This window comes from Choloepus didactylus, chromosome 15 (genome assembly GCF_015220235.1).
Source record: "Choloepus didactylus isolate mChoDid1 chromosome 15, mChoDid1.pri, whole genome shotgun sequence".
In the NCBI taxonomy this organism is placed as follows: domain Eukaryota; kingdom Metazoa; phylum Chordata; class Mammalia; order Pilosa; family Megalonychidae; genus Choloepus; species Choloepus didactylus.
Genome location: NC_051321.1, coordinates 23510419 through 23535217, shown reverse-complemented (window position 1 = coordinate 23535217; position 24799 = coordinate 23510419). Strand labels below are relative to the sequence as shown.

Genomic DNA, 24799 nt, shown 5'->3' with positions numbered 1-24799 from the left:
TGCTGTAAACTGGTATTCTGGGTCACTCTCTGGTTTTCATCTAGTGTTTCTCACGGAGGTGTCTTTTTGCCCTGTCTCACCTAGCCGCCATCTTAGTTTCTCCCGATTTACTGACTCTTAACCTTAGCTTTAATAGGTTTAACCTGTCAATCATTGTGGATTATGTTATGTACATTTTTTATCCAGAAAAACTAAAACCTGTTTTGAACATGAAATTTAGTTCACTTATCCTCAGTCTTGCTTGTTCTGTAGTTGCTTCCTCTTTAAACCCTGGATTACCTCTTTTAACAAATAACTGTGTATCAGATATGAAATAGGCAAAACATACTATTTATTTATCACTTGTAATATGTTTTTGAACTCATATGCACCTGGTCCCAAGTTGGGCACAGAGGGTCCTTGTCCTCAGTTGGCTCCTAGTACGGGTGGGAGAGATACTGTGAGCCAGAAACTTGTGACTCAGTGTAGCAAGGGCTATGGTGGTGAGCCAAGAGTGATAGGACTTGAGACTTTAAACTTCAGAGTAGAGGCTCATAGGAGGTTTTCCTTCACAATATCCATCTTCTCAAGGGAGGTGAAAACAGGGCAATCCTTAAATGGGAAATTACAGAATATAGCCAGAGATGCCTGCAGACAAGAGTTGCATTTCACCAACTTGGCAAGGATTTCCTATCTTCTAAAGCATAAACACCATGTTCAGCATTTTAATGGATGAGTTATCCATGTTGTGTTGTCACTTCTGAGAACAGTTAATTTGGGGGAACAAAAGCCATGAGAGAGTAAGGGCTACTCTTGAGTCCTCCTTTGATTCTAGGGGCATCTCTGACAGGTTTCATAACTGGTGGTTGGCATACTGTTCCATGAAGCTAACTCCTACAGAGAAGTTATACCACCCTTATCGCTTTAGCCTTGGTTTGTTTTTTTGTCCAAGCTTTTTATTCCCATTGAGTTTTGTCTCTCAGCTGAGTTTCTTATACTATTTTGTTGCTCTCACAACTGCCTGGGTTTTTTGTTTTGTTTTAAAATCCAGAGCCACCACACTATATATGGCATTGCCTAGTATGAAAATCACCTATGATGAAAAATCACTTCTCTACTTTTTAATTCCATTACCAGTAGTCGTGTGACTTTATTTGGTAACCTATTTGAATTTCCATTTTCCCATCTATAAAAGGAGGATAATAATGGTACTACTTGATAATGTTGCTGTGGGATAAGTATGGAAATCACATAGTTTGAATTATTCCAGTGATATTTGAAGCATTTAGCAGCAGTCAGTTCTCTGAGGGCATAAAAGTTTACACACAGTTGGCTTTTAATGGCTTTCATTATTTTATGCCTTTACTGTGCTCTGTGATCATTTCCCCCCACTCCCCTTTTACTAGTACTTTGTTGTCCTTTTTATTCAGCTTTAGTTTTTTGGTGGGTTTTTTTTTTTTTTTGCTACTTTAAGTGTAACAAATACCCATTTCTCAGGCCTATCCATTCAGTAAATGCTTGTGGTTTCATTGTGCTAGGCTCTGTGCTAAGGCATTGGGGATACCAAGATGCTCCTGGTAGAGTAGAGAAAACCTATGAAAGCAGTCAACAGTATGAGGAGTTCTGTAATGCAATTTTTAGACAAAGCATGAAAACACAGCTGAAGGAGCTTTGAATTTGTTCTGAGTAGATTGGGAAAGTAGGCACTCATGCGTGCGGTGTCTGTATGTATGTGCGTGTATATATAGAGGCACATATATTTTTGTCTGTAAATATATATATTTCCCACCAAGAGAGAGTCCTTTAATAGAGACTGATACAGAGTCAGGAGACACAGTAGGAACCCCGGCGGCCTGCCCATGCTTGCAGGCTCACTCTTTTGGCCCCACCTTATCAGGATCCATGGCTTCCTTCCTTGCCAGTCTTAGGAACTGGCCCACAGGTGAATATAGGAAAGGTGATTTTTAAAAACCCAGCTCTACTAATTCTTCACTTTCATGAACAAAAGGGACAAGGAAGAACAGCCCACTGGAGAATTTCTGCTCAGAACTGGGTCTGAAACCCCAGTGTCATATCCAGGGAGATATGCTATCTGCACAGGGAATCCCAGCTGTACAAGAGAGGGACTTGCTTCCTTTGCATAACTTTTCCTCTTTTTTTCAGCTTGTAGTGTTTCTGTCCTATGTACATCGTTGTGCTAAAGTAGGTTATATTTTAGCTGGTCCTTAAAGTCTTACTAGGCATGTAAGTAGGCAAGGAGAGCTTGCTTATACCAAGACAGGTAAAGATATAAGTATTAAGGTGTAAGTAGTCACTACAAAGTCAAAAGTCTATGCCCCATGCCAGAAGCAAAGGCAAACACTATAATGCCTCACCAGTACAGACTAACTACAATGTGTAAACACAGAATTGAATCTTAGAGCACAGCCTAACAGGGAAACAATTATTGTAATGGTCCCTAGATTGTAAGCTCTTACAGCAGTCAAATCTATTCCTGAATTATAATGGCTGTCTCCAAACTCTGAGATGTTGAACCCTTTGTGGATAACCTGATTGGTCTCTGGAACACTGGGTATCTGTGTGACACCTGAAACTCAGAGCTAGAGCTTAGCAGATATGAATGTCAGTATTAACACATACAGCAACTATTAAACAAAAAAAAAGAGCCCAGACTTCAATTAGAGATATGAATGAAGCAAATGAAGCAGATCTGGTTAAGACTAGGGCAAATCAGACCAAAGGGTAAAGGTTGAAACTGACTGTGTGTTAAAACTTCAACTTCCATGTGAGACCAAGGGAAGAGGTGTTTATTTGGTGTAGGATCTATATTTTCTAAACAATGTAACTTCTACAGTCAGTTTGTTCAAACATCACAATTACATGGAACTTTGAATAGGAAGTGAGGTATGGTAGGTCTGTATAGGTTAGAGTGAAATAGCAACACATCCCAAAGTAATTTGAGTGGAGCATAAAAATATATATTCAGGGCCCCCCTGAGGAGCTGGGGGAGGATGCAAAGGTGTTGGACTTCCTCACCTGGATTGTTGCTGATGTTCTCACAAACACTGGGGACTGACGGCTTGATATGCTGAGCCCTCTGTCTTGGGGCTTACCCCTATGAAGCTTGTTACTGCAAAGGAGAAGCTAAACCTGCTTGTAATTGTGCCTAAGAGTCTCCCCCTGAGTGCCTCTCTGTTGCTCAGATGTGGCCCTCTCTCTCTAGCTAAGCCACCTTGGCAGGTGATCTCACTGCCCTCCCCCCCGACATGGGACCTGACTCCCAGGAGTGTAAATCTCCCTGGCAACGCAGGATATGACTTCTGGGAATGAATCTGGACCCAGCATCATGGGATTGAGAACAGCTTCTTGACCAAAAGGGGGATGTGAAATGAATTGAAATAAAGCTTCAGTGGCTGAGAGATTTCAAATGGAGTCGAGAGCTCACTCTGGTGGACATTATTACACACCATATAGATAACACTTTTTAGATTTTAATGTATTGGAATAGCTAGAAGTAAATAGCTGAAACTACCAAACTCCAACCCAGTAGCCTTGACTCTTGAAGACGATTGTATAACAATGTAGATTACAAGGGGTGACAGTGTGATAGTGAAAACCTTGTGGACTGCACTCCCTTTATCTAGTGTATGAATGGATGAGTAGAAAAATGGGGACAAAAACTAAATGAAAAATAGGGTGGGATGGGGGGGTGATTGGGTGTTCTTTTTTACTTTTATTTTTTATTCTTATTCTGACTCTGGTGTAAGGAAAATGTTCAAAAATAGATTGGGGGTAATGAATGCACAACTGTATGATGGTACTGTGAACAGTTGATTGTACACCATGGATGATTGTATGATATGTGAATATATCTCAATAAAACTGAATTTAAAAAAAAGTCTATGCCCCACACCCCAATTCTGTCATAGTAAGAAGGCAAAGAGAAAACATGTAGCTTTTTATCCCCAGTAATCTCACTACTGCCTTCCTCAGTAGTGAATAAAGAGTTACGCTTTATTTGCTGTCATTTTCTTTGCATATACAAAATGGAAACCAAACACAGGAGTAGCACAAAAGCTTGGAAGCAAATATATGAATGTGCCTGCTCTTGAACTGTACCTCATCCTGTCAATTTTCCCTCCACTTCCTGTGTTTCTTCCTTTGATCACTTGCTGCATGCCAGTCACTTTACAGAGGTTAGCTCTTCTAATCTATACAACTGTTGAGATATGATTTTCTTTGTTTTACAGATGAAAAAACTGAGACGCAAAGGAGTTTAAAAAAACAAAACCAAAAAATAATCTTATTTAAGATGCACATTTAAGTGGGAGAGCTCGTCCTTAAAGCCAGTATTACCTCCAGAGCTTCTGCTCTCCTCATCCTAAAATGAAGTGTAGAGCTGTGCTTAAAATTAAGCCTAAGACTAGGCCCAGCCAATAAATTACTGGGACAGGCAGCCAATACTTTCTAGGTTTCTAAGTTTTTTTCCATCTCTTAAGAAGTTGGGGAATTGGAATGGATGGTTTCATACTTTTAGTTTACTGATCTCTTCTTAGGCTCCTTTCATTTCATTCATGTCTGAAAATTATTATTCTGTGCAACAAAGAAGAAGTTATACAGTGTAGTGGAGAATGTTCTAATGCAGAGGTTGCAAAGGCAAGACTATTTGGAGGTGCTTAAAATCACTTTTTAAATCAAAATAGTGGTTGATTATGGGAAAGTGGGAATGGGGAATCACCTGGGAAGAGGCATCAGGGAACTTTCTGGGATGAAGATAATGCTTTATATCTTAATAGAAGTTTACTTTGAAATGCTCTAAAAATCAGACAGATTAGTTGATAGAGGGATGAATAGATTAATAGATATGTGATAAAGCAAGTATAGTACAGTGCTTATATGGTGTTTGCTGTAAAATTCTTTCAAATTTGCTGTATGTTTGAAATTTTTTATAATGAATAATAATTGATAAACTATTAGGGAGGGAAAATTACTTTTAAAATGAGTTGACAATTTTTCATATCAGTGGCCTCCTCACTTGGTGAAAAGGTTAAGCTACCCTAGACTCTTAGTTAGACTATCATGAGTTTAAATGACCTAAATTAACCAGTTCAGGCAGAGGACCTTTTCTTTCCTTAGCCAACCCCTTGTAGATGAGGAGGTTCTTTGTCTTAGACGTTTTAACCTAGGCTGATTGTCCCATAGAGCTGAAGCTTGCCAAGAAAAGCTCATCCCTGTGACTGTTTTAGTCATTAATAATTATAGCATATTTCTGGAAGTTTGTGTTACCATCAACCAAAGATTAAACTTCTCTGTCCGTCCCAGATATGTCCTTGACAGATGATGGGGTGGGGGTGGGGGGGTTTCCTGCTTTGTTTTCATTCTATAAGAGCTTTGAGGTGCCTTGTATTTCTTTAACAAATTGCAATTCATCCTTTCAAGAGTCATAGCTCTGTAATTAGAGACAAATTTTCATTGTGCTGGTTTGCCCTGAAGCTTATGCATTGTCACTCTTGCTCTTGTATTTGGAACGGAGAACTTGTCTTCCCTTCGTTGAATAAATCCCAGACCCCAGTGGTGCCAAATTAAGTCCCATCCATGTTATGTTTGGGAAGTGCAGACATTAGGAGTGCATGAACTCTTGTGCACCCGAAATTGGATTGGTGGGTAAAGGGGTGGGGAGGCCCTTAGGACAATGAATTCAATCATGGAGATACATCGTTTCCTGTAAAAACTAATAAGATAGCTAAAATATGTTTTGAATTATTTCGTTCTAAAAATATCATCTTTTTCTTTTTCCTAACTTTCATAACAATAACTAATCACAAGTCATTTTTCATACTGGAGACACAAGTCATTTTACAAGATTTGAACGAAACAAATATGTGAAATACAATTGGACTTGGAGGGCAGGGAGCGAATACTTCTTGAATTGCACATAAGCCCATATACTCTATAGTTTTTAATCTTCCAACACTCGATGTGGAATAATTTTACTTAAAATTCACAAAACTCTGAGGGGTGGGGAAAAGGAGAAATTTGATTGCTAGAAGATTGGATCTGTAAATTTACATGAATCCCTAAAAAGGCAAGGTGTATGTGAGTGCCAAATAATGTCTGGGTTAACCAAGAAAAACTTGCTTTTCTGCATGAATGTGGTGAAAGCACTGGTTCCCAACAACTTTTACATTTATAAGGAATTTTTTTAAGGGACACATTGGGCAAGCAGCTGTGTAATCCAAAAAGTATTGGCTGGATTTAACATACTATGGACATGTGGATTCCTGAGAATGTTACACCTTATCTATGCCAACAAATCAGTGTCTATTCTTGTTACTAAATCTGATGTCATTGGCAGATTTTCCTCTTTATCATAAGGATGGTATTCAAAAGAGAGAATTTTTTTTTCATGTATTTTTCTCTGATTGAGGTGTTTTTATGTCTTCTGTAAGCTATGAAATAATACTGGCAAGTCCCAAGAAGGCTAGATCTGGATTTCATTTTGTCTCAATTCTGTGTGATCTTGTGCACATTCCTGACATGTTACAAACAGCTTGTGTCTCTGAATGTGCAGTATCAATTTTCAGTGGTGCAACTCCCAAAAGGAAACAGGCTGATTCTTCCATGTGCAAACAGCTGGGCTGTTGTGGATGGAATTAATTGCTGATATATATTGGCTGTGTTTTTCTTCTCTTGTCATTTCCTTTGCAGCTGTGAAAGTAAAGTTTGACTTGAAAACAGACATTTGTAGCAAAGCAAATCCAAAAAGTATCAAGATAGGATTCTTCTAAAACAGTCTCCAACTGGGATCTTTGAGTTGTTCAATTTGGGGATGACATGAGGTAGAGCAAGGGATGGCAGCAGGTAATTCATAATTACATATATGGTTGAGAAAATTTAAATCAGGCACTTGGACAATGAAAAGGGGTATTTTGGAATGATTTAGTTTATCATATGGTAAGAGTAAACTTATAATCCAACAAAAGGCTAGATCAGTCAGCACCTCTTTCCAGGATCCTGAAAGAGGGTGTTCTTAGCTATCTCTCAAAATACTGAATATGTAGAATGCTTGGGGCTGATTTATTGTTCCAATTTGAGGGCGTAGTAGTTGGCAAGGATGATGCGATAACATTAAAAATAATATATATTTTTTGGTTTTCTGCCAAAGCCTTTTCCATTGTTTGTTTTAAATTCTATGTGAAAGATTATATAGTTTATTTTTTTCCATGTTTGGATATTTTACTCAGAGAAACATTTCTTGAGTTATAGGAATTCAATTAAAAATAACAGTTATGTCTTTCAATGTGCATATACAGAAAGAGGTACTGGTTAAAATCACTTTAAACAATAATCAGATGTTTGATAATAGTTTCAATAAATGTTAAATTATTTTAGACACTGTTAAAAATGGCTATAAAGTATTTATGTGTACCGTATGGAATATCTTATTTGGACAAAGTCACAGAAAAAAATAAAATTCTTATGAAATTATTTGGAAAAGTGGGTGATTGCAAAATTTAACAGATTGCAGTCTGCGTATTAGTAATTTTCATCAAAATGATTTTCCCTTTTATGTATTCATTTCAGTATCCTAACAAAACAAGTCCAAAATCAATCCCTTATTTCTTTTGATTTTGAAAGCAACCCATGCTAGTTGATAATAGTGTGCTTGTATTCTTTTCTGCATTGCCGGGAGAACTGGAGCATTGGTGAAGAGAAGATAGGAAATATGCTTGTATTCGTGTTCAGGTTCCCTGAAAATAGGCCGAAGTAAAGTTCTAGAATGAGCATTATTTCTGACACCTTGAGATATTTAAAAGCTGCTGTTGCTAAACTTAGAAGTTGGCAAGGTGGGACTTCCTTTATGCTAGTCCCCTCTGATCTAACATTATGTTGGATGAGCAGCATGATCTACCTAGCATTTTATCTTTCCTTTCTTTCAGAAAAAGCAATGTCTATTTCACTTCAAGGGAAGAAAGCTGATTTGCAAATATGAACTCCTCTGTATTTTTGAAAAGAATAAACCAATTAATTTTGACTCTGAAGCCCTGAAAAATGTTGTGGTTAATATTAATGTGCCGTTTGCTGTCACTGAAACCTGCATGGGTGTGTTGCTTCCCCCCAGAGTGGGCTCCACCCTTGCTCTAACCACACTGAGTGCGGATATCTTGCTGTTTAAAACAAAGTTCATTTTTAGGGCAGCATTGCACCAGAATTGCCACACAAAAACCAGCTTAAGAAATGTACAGCAGCTTCAATTTTGTTTGTAAGTAATGGATTGTCTATTGTAATACCAATAGCTCACAGATCTGGGGGAAGCATGGATAAGATATTACTGCTAAGTAACATGCAATAATCTTCTTAGGGTGGAGCCTGTGGCTTTATCACTCAACTGATTTTTTTTTCCTGCTATTTTTCTGCTTTTTTTTTTATTTTTAACAATTTACTGAATTGTTATTGTTGTTTTAACTGTTTGGGGTGACTTTGATTATTTAAACTAGGGAAAATACTGGTATTCTCCCAAATGTGCTAACTAAAAAATATTTGAAGGAATGTTTTGCACTGAATTTTTTGGACCCACAAATAGCATAGTCTGGCTATACTGTGTTTCGCGACATCGTGGCATGAACTTTGTGTGTAAGAGTGGGTTCATTGAATTAAAAAAAAGGCAGCATCTAAAGAGCCTTTTATTTCTATCATAATGATGCTTTGTCCTATTGCTACTGGGTATTTGTCAGAGGAGTTGGGGAAGCCTGTAGCCCAAAGTTCTGTTCCATGCCTTGACAGTTCCATGCCTCTGAGTTCTTTCTACAGTCTGTGACGTGAACGGTAAGTTGAACTATAGGAGGATTACTGTTGTTCATTGAGGTCCACGTTCAGTAATTTTTTTCTTTGCCAGTGGGGGCCGAACATTTTTTTCCTGGCCTCATGTATTGGGGTCCTGTTTGCAGCTAGGTTTTAAATGCCTGTGAAGTGTTTAATTATGCACTGACGGAAGTAGGCATGTTGAAAGCGAGGCTGTGCTTTCTGATGTCTGTATTGAAAGTTGTCTTCCTCTAGTGTCTGTTCATTGTGTACCCTTTGGGGTAGACACACCCATTTGGTGCAAGCAAGTTGAGCAACGTGCCTCAGTTGAAATCAAAGCTGAATGTTGAAAATGGCAGACTTCTAAAGCTTACAGGAGTGACATTGTGTCATCCTTTTAGGACTTCGACTTCCTAGTATCTCCTTGCTTCAGTTTCCTCTTTGTAATTCGGTAGTAATTGTATTTAGCTGTCTCGTAATTTCACAAGAATGTAAGAATAAAGTAAAATCATGGTATCATAGAAAAAAGCACTACCCTGGGAATCAAGAAATTACAAGTTATTTCATGTCCTTGGACATTAGTTTCTTAAACTGTAAAATTAGGAATTTAGGTTAGCTCGTAGAGATCTTTTCCAGCTGAGAATACCCTAATTCTCAAACACATGCCAGTTCCAGAAATGCTAAAGGGAATGTATTAGAATTGAGAAAGAATAATGTAGATGTAAACCCAGAATCATTCTTATAAATGACATGAAAACTAAAGCTTTGCTTTAAATAAATTGTATGTGTCATGAAAGTTGGAAATTTACTTTTTAATATCTGAGCTGTTGAACTAGCTATATAAATCTCTTTATCAAGAAAATAAATTTTCAAGTTGAAACTAGGCCAACCTCTTGCCACAAGTGTTGGGGAGATCTTTCCTTAAGGCATTGCCTATATTTAGTATATAATTATTAGTTGCATAGCCTCGGGTAGGTGGTTTTCAATCTTTTTTGACAGCAACATAGTAAGAAATACATTTAACATCATGACCCAGTACAGACACACATACTTGATAATCTCTGAAATGTTTCTCTTACAATACAGAAAACGTCTGTGATTTTCTATTCTATTTCATTTTTCAAATTACTGGTTTCAGTCTGTTGGGCTACATAATCTCTCCTGTCCCTTTGAACTCTAAGAGAGTACAGGGTTTTATAGTTGCAGAGCAAAGCTTGCCAACCAATTTGCTGTTAGATATTAAACTTAGGAGAGGATTAAAATACATCTTATTTGGAAGTTCTATGCAAAGTCAAGATTTGATATCTCCAATCATACTTTACCTTTTTTTCTTGTAATAATTATTTAATAGGAAAAATAGAGCAATTTTTTTTCACCAAGGCCTATATAGCTGCCCCTACATTCTTTCCTGTTTACTCCAATATGCTATATATATTTTATCTTTTTTAATGCATACTGTATTATAAAAACTTATGCCTATACCATGACATGAAAAGAATTTGGAAGTCTTTCCTAAAGAATTATGTATAAGTATCATGTAGGCTTGATATAGAGTGCCAAATTACCATTAATAGACCCCATCTTTATCTTTCTCACCACAGTGTTGTTCCAAGGCTCTACAGAAGTTCCCACTCTGCTTTAAAGTACTTTTAAACTATTAATTTTATAATTTAAAAAATTACTGATGGGAGAGGTGATGCATTGCTTGAACCAGGGTAGTGGCTGTGGAAATGGTGACATGTAAGCAAATTTGGGATGCATTTTGAAGGTAAGGTGAACAGGAGTTCCTACAGATTAAGTGTGAGCTGAAAGAGAAGGAGAAGAATTTAGTCCTGAACACCTGGAAGATGGAACTGCCATTTCCTCAAGTAGGGAAGGCTGATGGAGAAGTGGGTGAAGAAGGGGAGATCAGAATTCAATGCTTACCATCATCCAGGTGGAGGGCTCAAATAGAAAATATCATTACAATAAAATAAAATCTTTCAACAACAACAAGAAGATAAAGATGGTAATAAGATGAAACACAACAGAAGGGCATAGGACAAAGTGTCTCTCTCTGCCCTAATCCTTCAGCCCCACTCCTTAAGGGGAGTTTCTTCTTTATTTTTTTCAGAATATTTCTACACATATGAATATGTGTGTTTGTGTGTGTGTGTGTGTGTGTGTATACACGAAGATGGATATCTTTTTCAAAAACTCAAATAAAATCATACTACATGTACAATTATATTTCATTTTTCCCCACTTAACAATGTCAGTACCTCTAGATCTGCCTTATTCTTTAATGGCTGCATAGTACTTCAATGTGTGAATAGATGTACTATAATTTATTTAACCATTCCTTTTTTGATGGCTATCTTGTTTATTTCTAGGTTTTTTTCCTCCCCTATCAAGTGTACTTATACTGTTAGTCTTCCTTCTGTTCTCCATTTTGGGACAGAACCCAGAACTCAGATGCCATAGAAAAAGAATGATAGGGAATGTGGACACAGTGAAACCCCCCACCAACTTCTCATCAGACTAGGGCATCGAGGATAGGTCCCTTTATCCCAGCCAATCACGAATGGAAAAGAGCTACTCTAGAAGGGAATCGTTTCTCAGCAGAATAATGAAGAATGTTAGGTTGGAAGTTAGGTAACTTGAGTGTGGGATGGTGGGCAGGTCACATAACCACCTTGATCCTCAGTTTTACCATCTATAAAATGAGAGGTTGGAATGGATTTAATGTCCTTTCCAATGTTAATATTTTACATCGTGTTTTTGTTGGAGTATTGTCAAACTATATAATGCAATTATATGAAGTTTCTGTTATTTAAATTAAAAACATCTTTTTGTATATATTTTGTGGCCTGTAATTTTTTGAGCTGCAATATGTCCTGAGCTATATGAAGGCTTAAAGATGTAAAAAAGGAAAGTTGAATATTCTTCTACATTATACATAAACTATCCTTTTAAAAACAGTCATTCTGGAAGTAAAAGGTAATCCTTTTTATCAACCTTGAATACCTGAGGAAGAAGATTCTGAGGGAGTTGGTGTTTATTTTTAAAACAGATCCTAGTAATTTTCAGTGAATCCAACCATTCAAAAGCTAATCCCTGTTTAAAATTGCTGTAACATTCTAGATTTCTAATTCATCTCCTTGTTTGTTTGAATGCTGATACTGACATTCTTTGACATAACTAAAGTTTTCTGATTTGGTGCTGAGGAAGCAGCCTTAGAGGTGAACTGCAGCCTGTCATCCTGCCAGCAAAGTTATAAGGTTACACAGCAAAGTTATAAAGTTACAGAAGCAGGAATTTTTGCTGCATCGCATATATGATGTTGGACGTGCCTATTTAACAGTTTTATTCTCATTGTTCATCAAATGACAGCTGTCCTGGAAGCAAAATGGTATAAGAATTTCATTGCTTGATTTGTATAATTACAACAGGAGGGTAAAAAGACATTCTCTTGACCTAGAGGTAGGGGTGTCTGTGTTTGCGTGCTGATTACCCTAGCTTCTTGGCAGAAGGTTTGACATACCCTGAATGAATATACTTTTCTAAAGTCTGAAATATTATTTATTACCCAAATGTGTGAGATAATTATACTACTGGTGTTCCAAGTTAATTTTCATATAAATTGTTTGGCATCTGGTTCAGTTCAGCAAAATGTATTGAGGATCTTCTAGGAACCAAGCTCTGCAAAAAATGGCAAGAGGTCTGAGATGACTGAGACCATCTCATTGGAATCTGCTAAAATGACAGCTGTTCCTATTTCTTCCATTGTTGGAGTTTTCTAATACCTCCTGGTGTGTAGAACTGGGCACAGAGTGTTCTTCAGATTTGAGTCTGTGAAAATCGATAAAAATGTAGTGTGCCAATTTGGACACCCCCCCAAACCCATATTCTTTAATGTAGTCTTGTGGGGGCAGACGTATTAGTGTTGATTAGGTTGGAATCTTTTGATTGAGTGTTTCCATGGAGATGTGACTCAATTAACTGTGGGTGAAACATTGGACTAAATTATTTCCATGGAGATATGGACCCCTCCCAGGGTGGGTCTTGATTTAAACACTGGAGTCCTATAAAAGAGCTCACAAACAGAAAGAGCTCAGAGCAGCTGAGAGGAACATTTTGGAGAGAAGCTAAGAGCTGACACTGATGCTGACACTTGGAGATGCTTGGAGACATTAAGAGATGCTAGCCCAGTGTTTGCTCTGAAGAAGCTAAGAGAGGACCTTGATGCTTAGATACACAGGAGTTGAAGAAGTTAAGAGAGACCCAGAGACATTTTGGAGGAAGCCATTTTGAAATGCAACCAGGGAGCACACCAACAGCAGACACCGGACACATGCCTTTCCAGCTAACACAGGTTTTCCGGACACCATTGGCCATTCTTCAGTGACGGTATCATCTTGTTCTTAGTTTGGACACTTTTATGGCCTCAGAACTGTAAATCTGTAACTTAATAAATCCCCTTTATAAAAGCCAATCCATTTCTGGTATTTTGCATAATGGCAGCATTAGCAAACCGGAACACATAGTATTTTAAAAAGGAGGTCTTGATGTCTTGTTAGAGCAATGTCAATTACTGTTGAAGCACGTTTTTCTCTTGTGTGTGTGGATCTGCTAGTGATAACAGTTTCACACTTATCAGATTCTAAAGGAAATAAACAATATTATGATGCTTGAACTAATTGAGCCTCAATTTTTGCCTACTAAAACGTATCTGAGATATAAAAACCTGTTGCAATCAATGCGCCTCATGTGACTTCTAAATAATTGCTTGCATGGAACTAAGCTTGAAAATGGTTACACCTTGTCTTGATGATATATCCTGATAGCTTCTTTGTCAAGTTACCCCATCCATTGTAGCATTTACAACTAAGAAAATCCTCCATAATTAGGAATATACAGGATGCTATTGTGTATAGAAAGTTGAATAAACTTTGTTTGAAACGTTTGAAACCATTTTTGGAAAACAGTCCTATAATAGCAAAATTAGTTAAATAGATTGTAGTTTGAGCTGAAGCAGAAAGCCGTTTTCAATGAGAGAGGGGGAGAGGGAGAAAGGGAGGAGGAGGAGAAAGCAGGAGGAGGAGGAGGAGGGAGGAGAAGAAAAAAGGGGAAGAAACAGTTGTTTAATCATGCTTTGGTCTGTATGCAATCCCAGGAAGGACTGCTGTTTCTCCTTTGGAGCCCAGCTTTTGGCTAGGATCCTGTGACACACAGTGGGAATTCACTTCCTATCAGGAAACGCTGTTTTTCAATTTATTATCTTGTTGAGACAACCACAGTGAACAATGGGCTATTAACATATTAGAACAAGTGTTGTAACTAAGCCAATATGTGCTTTGTTTTGAGTACTACCCTAAAAAAAAAAAAAAAAAAAAAAAAAAAAAAGCTTTGGTTGGGCTTCAAAATACGTTTGACCGTCAGTAACTGCTGAGCATAAAATCCACGACAGTGCTTTAGTAATGATGATGAACTTTTGCAGGTTTGCTCCACTCGGTTCCTTTCCATAGAGAAGAATAAATTAAGTGATTTCAAATAAATTTTTCAGGTACAAAACAATGTCCAGTTAAAAGCCTATTTTGAGTTTTGGAAGCCACGCCAAGAAACGTGTGTGTGTGTGTGTGTGTGTGTGTGTGTGTGTGTATAAAACCTTCAAGCTCAAGTTCTCTTACAAAATGTCAAACCCTAAACACGTTTAGTTTTGGATATTTGTATTTAAAATATATTTGCTAATACTGCTTATTTGGGGGCTGACAACCTTTTTAAAGGGGGCTGACAACCTTTTTAAAGCTCTGTTCTGTTCAAAATGACTAGGAAGCAGAAAATTCCATTCCAGTGGGTGGTCGGTTAATATCAAGTAACTGCTATAATTATATGATATGAATGCAATAGTCTCATCTGGAAGGGAGCCTGGAGGTCATCTGGTTGAACCTCCTCGTTTAAATTGAGAAATTCACATCTTAACTCTTTATTGAAATCTTCCTTCACTATCCTACCCCAAGTTCTCTTTACAACAATCCTCAAAAACTCTTGGATATCTTCTGTCTAACTTTCATTTGACAATTGTCATCAACTGGTTTTTACTGACAGTTGTCCTTCCATGTAGAAGATCCTAAGGGATAGGACCCATGCCTGTTTCTTACATTTCATTATACCCTTTGCCTAACAGTTGAATTAATGTTTGTTGATTAATTGGATCATTAGTTTTTTGGGTAAGATGACATTATTGTAGCATTATTTGCACCTGGTCTCATTATTTACATGACAGTAAATAGGTTTTTTTTTAAATTGCTCTTTTTATACCCTCATATTTTTTGTGATTACTTTTCAGCCTGCTTAAGACGTTTTGTATGCAGGTCACAATATTCATTACGTCAACCATCTTGGGTATCTGGTCAATCTGATCAGACTACATTTAGCCCAGTTTTCAAGGTTTGCTCTCAATTCTCTGCCCTAGTTTATTGAAAAACAATTAGAGAATGGAATATTATAACTCAGCAGTCCTCACCTTACTGAGTTTAATAAACCTTTATTGAATAATTGTGTAGTGGACAGTAAAAAAAGGAAAAAAACTTGACCCAATTTCTGGGGTAGACAGACATACCCAAATAATTTAAAGAGAACACAGACTATGACAGAATGCTTTAGGACCACTAAGGAGGAGACTGGGAAAGCCCTCATGGAAGGAATTAGCTTTTGAGTAAGACCTCAAAGTGTGGACTAAGATTTGGATGGACAGAGATGAGAGGGTGAAACAGTCCCAACCATTTAAGAAATCAGAGAAATGACTTTTGTTTGGGGGAGTTGCTATTTTCCCCTAAGATTATGCAGGATAGGCTAGAAGGCTTTTCCATCCTTTTTTTTTTTTTTTTTTCTTTTTAGGACCTGAATTGTATAACCTCTAGGCTGATTCCTCTTTTAAGATGGGATTCCAGGATGCTTTTTTTTTTAACTTGTTGGAGGGGCTAAAAAATGCTATATCGGAGAATTGTAGTAGGTAGCTTTGTGCTTCTCAGTTGTAACCAAGAACTCATAGTACTTATAGATGTTTATGATCACATTTTCCAGCATTTACAACTTTACAGACACTTTCCTTGATAATGGAGATCAAAAGTAGACACAAAATATTTACCAAAACACTGGAGAGCTACTTAAGTTACTAAGCTTCATGAAGACTGCTTTTTATTTGACAATAAAGTACTTGATATAGGCTGTTAAGTCCAGCTAAATCGGCACTATAGAACTAAACTGTGAGTCTAGTCTTTGTGAGCCTCAGAAAAACAAGAATCCTACTTCAAGCCTGAATTTTAAATATAGCAAGCAATTTAAATGGACCTTTCAGGCATGTGTGAGGGCACAAAAAGCTGAGTCATGTAGTTTACTCTCTTTAGTGAATTACCACGAAAACTTGGAAGAAAAGCATTTTCATTGTAGAAAGTAATATAAATTGATCTAAATTCTTGTGAAAAGTACACAGAAAAAAAATCTGCTGCATGTACTTTAAAATTTTTAAATTGGAATTTGAGGCATTGGGTGACCTTTTTCTTCATGAAAGTTAACATTTTATTTATTGTACATTAACTTCTGAAATTAGTTTCTTGCCAAAACCTTTAATTAAAGGAATTGAAAAAATTCAGTTCATATGTTTTATCTTTTCTTACATTGACAGAGCAGCATATGACCTACATTCTATGTATCGTGTTCTAATCTAGGTAATGTGAAAGGCCTAAGTAAGGTAAATAGAGGCACTTAGGCAAGTCACATTCTCTATTAGGACTTGTTTCTTCATAGGGAGAAATGGGAGGGTAGGGCTAGATTTGATAATATCTTATATCTTATTCAGCCAACCTTTAAATTCTATGGATGCTATTCCCCTTTTGGCTCTTATTAGGTGATATTAGGGAGGACAATATTAAATTTATGGAAGAGCTGTTAACTGGATTCATGAATTAATGTTTTGTTTCTCTTTTATTCTTACAAAGGTATGAAAGTTTTATTCTACATCATTTGAAACCCACAGTTCTGTTGTTTTGATAAACTTTCCCCCTTAAATCAAATGAAGAATTAACTTATTGGTTTCTCTATTTCCCTGAATTTGACATTAGACTTTTTAGGTCTTCTTTCAGATTTAAAATCATGGAGTTTATACGACCTACATATCAGGATCCAAAGGATTGCCCTTCCCCCATCCTCTTTCTCAAGTTCACAATTATAATTTGTAACTTAGATTATATTCTGTAGAACACTGGATTTGGTGAATGACTAGGGGACTTCACTTATTTATTATTGATTTAATAATCAAATTACTGAGTGCCAAACCCTTCACACTTTTATGTTCAGGTAGACTTCATTTGAAGAAAATCCAGTCTATGAAAAAAAAATGTGTTTTACCAAAGAGGTTAGAGATGGGAGCTTAGATGTGGTAGGGGGGAGGGAGAGAGTTGGAAAGATATACCAAGCGTCTTAACAGATTTAAGTTTGAAATGACTCAAAATTTGAAGAATCATTGGGGGTTTGGGAGGGGAGGGGAGGGTAGTGATGCAATAAAGTATAGTGGTTAAGAACACAGGTTCTGGAGCCAGTCTACTCCAATTTATATCTTAGCTCCACACATATTTCTTGTGTGACCTTGGACAGGTGACTTAACTTCCCTATCCTTCCGTTTCCTCATCTATAAAATGGAGATGATAATCGCATCTACCTCTCTTAGGGTTGTTAGGATTAAATGAATTAAAGTACACTACATTCTTAAAACAATGTGAGGCAATAGTGGGTACTTAAGAAATGCTAGATAATTTTGGGTCATTTCCCCTTTCTCTACATAAAAGAGATCTAATTTGCTAATGAAAAAAACATACAAGCTAAAATACTAAGAAGGATGGTGTCAGTAATGGAGTTTGGAGTGGCTGAAAAGCCTGACAAGGACTTGGAATCCAGGCAGACCCTTGAGGCAGGGCAGATTCCCAGCAACAGGCAATGGGAAAGAGCAGTCAGTAGGAAGAAGGTTCGGCAGTAGGTGTCAGACCCTGACGTTTAGGCAGAGCACAATGACAGGGTAATCTGGCAAAGGGTGGTAATCAGTAGAAGTTCAAATAGGGAATCAATACCAGGGAGGTCTGCATGGCATCAGAGCTAACAGCTGACCTCAGGGAATAGTAGGGGATTTAATAGGAGGGTCCAAGGATCTAAGAAGGATCTCAGACAGACCTGGGTTCAGGCATAGACCTTGAATTTTGAAAGGATGTGGAGTTACCAGATTGAGAAACAAGAAAGGCCATTAGGCTGCTTGGGAGTGAGTCAAGGGGCTCAGAGCTGAACAGAGTTTTGATTATCAGGAATCAGATAAAGTGTGTTACTAAAGTGAAAGTGGGAGCAGCAGCAAGACTGACTTGATGCTGAGCTGCTAAATTAATTTCTTATGGTTTCTCATAATTCCTGAAGTCCAGAGCTTGGCTTGATACTGAACTGGCAGATGTGGGTTTAGTGGTCCCTAATGTAGGGATAAATGCAACAGCATATACGTCTACATGGCAAGAAACCCGACTGTTCTGAGACAGTGTTTTGGGTTGTTTTTTTTTTCACTCACCCTTGCTTAAACCAAAATATATTCCATTCAACTGTAATATTTTATAATTTGATAAGTGCTGTAAACAGTAGAGCCCACTGCTTTTTGATTTGTGGTTGCCATAAATTGTGAATCTTCTTGAAATTTTACAAAGAAATTTTTGTTCAGAAGCTGATGTGACAAGACCATTCATATGTTCTTGCTTCAGATTTCCAAGAAACATTGTTTCTCAGTCGAACATTTGTGCGCAAAGGTCATGCCATTGTGGAAGACATCTATGCTACATTGCCTTTCAGATTCTTGTTCAGGTTGCTATTTTGATGATTTCTTTCATTTCAAAAGAGCTGACTTTGGTTCTGCCTGCACACTTGTGCTGTCTGTCCATGCTGTTATCAGGGTAAAAAATGCCTCCTAATAGCAGAGTGGTATGGAAAAACTACCCATTACATATTAAAGACTATATTTAATAGGAATATCTTACTAAAACTACACTAATACTAGGGATGAATAATTAGCAGTTAATAAGAGCTCTGGGACGTATTATGTTGTAATTGTTTTAAGTTGAGAGTGATGATGATTATACAACTAAGTGAAGATAATGTAAGAAACTGACCATTTATCTTGGGTTGGAATATATATTAAGTGAAATTAGGAACTCAACTACTTAATAAATCAAGCCTCGACTTGAGGCTTGCTCTTATGAAACTTAGGGTTGTAAATGGGAGGCTGACCCCTCCTATAATTAGACCTAAGAGACACCTCCAGGGAACCTCTTTTGTTGCTCAGATGTGACTTTTTCTCTAAGCCCAACTTGGTAAATAAATTCATTAACCGCTCCCCCACCCCCCCCACACACACACACTCACAAGGGACATGAGTCCCATGGGAATGAATTTCCCTGGCGACGTGGGACATGACTTTCAGGAATGGGCCTGATCATGGTAGCAAGGGATTGAAAATGCCTACTTGACCAAAAGGGGGAAGAAAGAAAGGTAAACAAGAAAGGTAAACAGTGGCTGAGAGATCTCAAATGGAGTTGAGAGGCTATCCTGGAGGTTTCTCTTATGCAGGCTCTAGCTAGACATCCCAAATGGCCACAGTATACCATGCCCTTACCAAAAGTAGTCCCCAAATACCTAGGTCTCTACCTGAGATTCTATAAAAAATGCACTCACTAAGTTTTATCTCTCAGAAACTTAAATCCACCAGACAAGTCCTAAAACCCAGAGGCAATAGACTCTTTAAGAACAACAATCAGATGCAGCCCCCTTCCCCATACTGTCAACACCCCCTTTCAATATGAACAAGTTAGGATGCTCACTGCCTAGACACCCCTGAAGATGGAGAAAGAGATTGAGAGAAAGGAGTAACAACAAACAAGATTTAACAAAGGTCTATGAATACTGCAACTTTATATATATGTTTACCTCCTTCCATATATATGTATTTTAGGTGCTGGGGTGTTGGAATGGCTGGAAGGAGGTAAATGACATGGTAGAACTGTAACCTATAATATCCTTTGAAATTTGCTCTGTAGCCATTCATTGACTTGTGCTTTGAAAGTCTTCACTTTTCTATATATACCCTATATTGCATAATAAGGAAAGAACTGAAACTGTGGGACTGTAACATAACAATTTTTGAAATTACCTATATAACTGCTTGTTGAGCTGTACATCAAAAGTTAACACCTTTCTGTATGTATATTATATTTTACAATAATGGAAATAGCTGAAGTAGTAGAACTGTGACCCATGACATTCTTTGCAATTTGCTCCCTAGCTACTTGTTGAATCGTACTCTGAAAGTTTTCACTGTTATGTATATATGTTAAATTTCACAATAAATAATAATACAATTATAAATATGCCATCATCAATTGTAACAAATGTTTCACACCAATGCAAGGTGGTGGGGTGGTATATGGGAATCCTGTATTTTTATGCATGATTGTTCTGTAAACCCACAACTTCTCAAAGAAAGGAAAAAAAATTTTTTTCCTCCTAAAGTAGATATAATTAGGATGGAGATTTCATTGTAACAGTTTCTAATATAGCACTATAGATTTAAAGGATGATTCACTTGGAAAAGCCAGTGTCACACGTCTTAGGTTTTAATGCATTGGAATAGCTAGAAGTAAATACCTGAAACTACCAAACTCCAACCCAGCAGTCTGGACTCCTGAAGACAATTATATAATAATGTAGATTACAAGGGGTGACAGTGTGATTGTGAAGACCTTGTGGATCACACCCCCTTTATCTAGTGTATGGATGAGTAGAAAAATGGGGATAAAAACTAAAGGACAAATGGGGTGGGATGAGGGGGATGATTTGGGTGTTCTTTTTTCACTTTTATTTTTTATTCTTGTTCTGGTTCTTTCTGATGTAAGGAAAATGTTCAGAGATAGATTGTGGTGATGAATGCATAACTTTGTTATCATACTGTGGACAGTGGATTGTATACTATGGATGATTGTATGGTGTGTGAATGTATTTCAATAAAACTGAATTTAATAAAAAAAAAAAAAAAAAAGCCGGTGTCACAAAATTAAACAGATATAAACAAACAGATTTCTGAAGTTGATAAACATTTTTTTCAAGGACTTCCACTTAAAAGTTATCAAACTTCTAAAGTAGTAGTTCATGACCAAAAAGTGTTTTTGAAAGTAATTTTCAAGTCTACCTATGCTTAATAAGTTTAATTTTCACAGCTCAATATTAGACTTTACATTTAAAAAAAACAAAAACAGATGAAGTTTGTGATGATCTTGAAATTCTCCTTTCCAGCCAAAATCTGAAGACAGCAACTCCCTCTTCAAATCAGATTTCTTTGCAGTAATGATGTGTTGAGTTACCTACAGCTTTTTGATTGACTTTTGCAGCTGTATTTTATAAGGTATAGCCACAAAAGCCAAAAATCTTTAGCTGGAATATATGAAACAGTGGATCAGAATGAACTCTTGGGACTTATTCATTCCCTGTGTTCTTTAGTGTTTTTGTGTATTTTCTTCCAATTTTTTTTATAAGGAACTTTGTCCCAAATTTTTTTGTAACCTTACCTCTCTCTCCACTTCTCCTCCACTAGTCACATGACCACATTAGGAATGGAACATGGAAGTAATAGTTCACAGTATCAAATCGATTTTCTAGACTAGCCCTTTCAGTGAATGCTTTATTTTGCAAACTCAACTCATTTTTAATAATGATCTTTGTGGGACTGTTTACATTTCTTCAGAATGAGGAACTAGAATTTCTCCAGTTCAGAAGTCACCTTCAGGTTCAGATATATGTAGATATAAGATTGAAATTTGGGGAGTTAAGTTTCCTGTATTACTTGTATTATAATACTCACTTTGGAAAAAATTTCCTGCAATTTCTAGAGTAGGTATGGAGTAATAGGTTAAAGTGAATTTGACCTCAAACATTGCTCTCAAAAACTGTCAAAAGCAAGGGCTTTAAAATTTTCAAGCTCAGTCCTGCATAAATAATTAAACTTTAGTTCATGAAGTATGTGAGAATTGATGTTTCTTTTTTTAAAAAATTGCTTTTCGCCCAGAAGGACTAACAAATAGTAAAGAAACAACGATTTAAGGTATCTCGAGAAATTGAGAGCAATGAATCGTTCTTTAAAAGTGATAATCTCCACAATGATTTCACTTTTTAAAGCCTCTCATTTATCATGAGCTGTCAGGTTCTGGATAGTTTCCTGGATCTCAATTTTTAAAATTTCGCTAATACCGGGGGACTCAATAACAGAAACTAAGTGTCTAAGAGGCACATTTGAGTAATCAATCCACTAGTCTCTGTCAGCTTTCTCATAGGAAAAAACCTCTTTTTGTTTTTTCCAGCTATTTCCAAAAGCTCCACATTAAAGACAAATGATAACTGAGGGAATAAATACAGAGCTTTCATCGTATTCTATAGAAAGGAGGAAAAAGGCACTGAGGCCATGTGTTTTTGGATGCTGCAATAGACTTGAGAGATTACTTATCTATGGCTGGTTGTTTTACTCATCATTTTACAAGACTATATATATTTTTAAAAATTAGTCTCATATTTACCTTTCTAAGTAATTCATGTTGGGAACAGTTTTAGCCAACTCAAGACAATGATTGGACTTTAAGAAAGTACACTTCCTCTGAATCTTTGGTACACTTTCAAGTTTATAACTCTGCCCCTTATATGATCATTAGAATCGGTAAATTTAGCCTATAAAGAGTCTTTTCAAGTTACCAGTGAATGTTATTTCCACTCCTACCAATGTCTAAGCAAGTGACCACCTCTCTTTTTGCTCTTACTCTTCACGTACAGAAGTCTGTGCAACTCACTCTTCCTCATTACAGGTAACATAAATCAATAAAATGTCTTTCATCAAGTATTAATGTTTTTTGAGAAAGAGGTTAGAGTCATCCTCAATGAATCCAGCAGTAAATGTCTTTAACCTTTGGATCACCTGACTGAATGATTATATTGATGTGGCAAGTACCTACTTGACATCTTTGTTCTTATCACTCTGCACTTAAGTTTTGAACAATGTATATTATGATTACATCTAACTTAGTGTTTTGTTCTTAGTTGTACAATCACAGGGAGACTCTTTTCATGTTTGCTGGAGTAGTTTATCTTAATTAGCAGTGTTATTTCTATGTATAAAACAAAGTTTGAATTCAAACACTCTTAAAGCTGTGCCCTCCAATTTTACAGTTTTCTTTTATATATATATAATTTTTATGTTTACTTCCATTGAGTATGGGACACTTAGTAACTTGATGGATTGTTGTTACCATTACTAGTTTATTTTTGTTGCTGTTGTCTTTGACTGGAAGTTAGATTTTCAACTAAGGCTCAGACTAACAGTATCTCTTACTAAGCAACTGTAGCTTCATTGTTAGCTAAATTGTTATATTAGCGTTTAGAATATATAGTTTTATTTTTAAAGATGTACTCAACAGAAAAAGAGTTCAGAAATTTAAGATTGATCTGGATCAATCATAAGATTCTGACAATATGCAGGAGAGGGAGATAAGTTTCCACATTTATACCAGTTTGATAGCCATATAAGACTTTGTACAATTTTTTTTTTTTTTTTATTCTTTGAGACTATTTACCATTCCCTACTTTTGTGCTGAATATTGTGACCCTGTAAGATATTTCCAGGATCCCCCTCCCATGCCTTCTGCCCTGTAAAGAAAGTCAGGAATCTAGGTTGTAATTGCTGTACATGCCTTTAGGAAAGGATGTTCCTTTGAGCCATTCCTTCCTTTTTAGCCAACTCTCCCACACCTATTATGATCCGTAACCATGAATAATTTCTCATTTGGTAAAGAACATTTGGTAGAGGCAAATTATTAAGCCTTAATTTCCTTACTTGTAAAGTAGAAATAATAATCACTTCTTGGAGTCATAAAGAATATTAAATGAGGTAATCTATGTAGAGCACAGTAACTGGAATATTGTGATTGCTAAAATATGCATATTAAATTAGTTGGTTTGTAGTTTAGGAATATTTGTATGTATAGCTAAATATATTTTGTACCTATCTTAGATTTCTATCACTAATCATCCAGCTGATACTTTGTATTGTCTTAACTCTTTAGGCCCAACATAATTTTTTTCTGAGAATGTATTTGTTGCATAATAAATGGTTAGGCCCTTGAACTCTTTCAAAATCATGCTAAATTGACTTTAAAGATAAAAGTGTAAACTTGAACGTAATTTATTACTCAGAACACAACCAGTACCATTTGATACCCTGTAATTAAGACATAGTAATCATCTGTTAGTTTACACCTCCTAAAATACTGATCAATGCCCATGTAGTCTTCTTTTCAGATGGACTTGAGCCAGTTTAAAAACCCTTACCCTGCATATTTTTATTTGGAAGTCCTTTTTGTTTGAAACTCAAAGTTATATGAAATGTTTCTGATATTTAGGATACCATGTATTGTTACCTACTTCATTAAATTCTTGGCTTGCCCATCTCCTAGTACTCCTTCTTATGCATCTTGTTTTTATGGTTTGTCTAGTCCTAATGGAAAAGACCAAATACGTAGGGTGAAGGATTATGAGGAAGCAATATGATATAGTGGAAAGAACCATGGGCTAGGAGAACTCGGATCACCTCTAATGTTAGGTATGTGATCTTGGGCACATCTCTTTATTAAGACTTCTATTATTAGCTATCTAATCTAGAAAACAAGAAATTTGGACTGGTTCTCTTAATTTTTGCCTCAAAGAATTTAAGAGAAAAGGCATATCCTTGACTTGTTGGTAAAATGATAATAGATACTTCTTAATTTTTAATAACCTAATTACTTAAGAAAGGCATGCTCCTTAGGTATCTAAGTCAAGCAAACCACCTTTATACCACTACCTCACCAATACATGAACTTTTCTGTGCATCACCAGCATGACAGTCATACCATTAAGTCCATTTTCAAGCACTAGAATTTAG

At 36.6% G+C, this 24799-nt stretch overlaps 1 protein-coding gene across 6 annotated transcripts in view; it reads left to right on the top strand.

The window, feature by feature from the left end:
• ADD3 (adducin 3) overlaps window positions 1-24799 on the top strand; it is a 180466-nt gene that overhangs the window by 99150 nt on the left and 56517 nt on the right. For 2 of the 6 annotated variants that reach the window (XM_037805316.1, XM_037805311.1), the window contains exon 1: window positions 8109-8242. The exons of 3 other annotated variants lie outside the window; for them this stretch is intronic. The gene's annotated coding sequence lies outside the window, so the exon portion shown is untranslated. Of the gene's footprint in view, window positions 1-8108; window positions 8243-8725; window positions 8806-24799 lie in introns of those variants that run through there. One more of the 6 variants, XM_037805315.1, reaches the window with a different exon arrangement.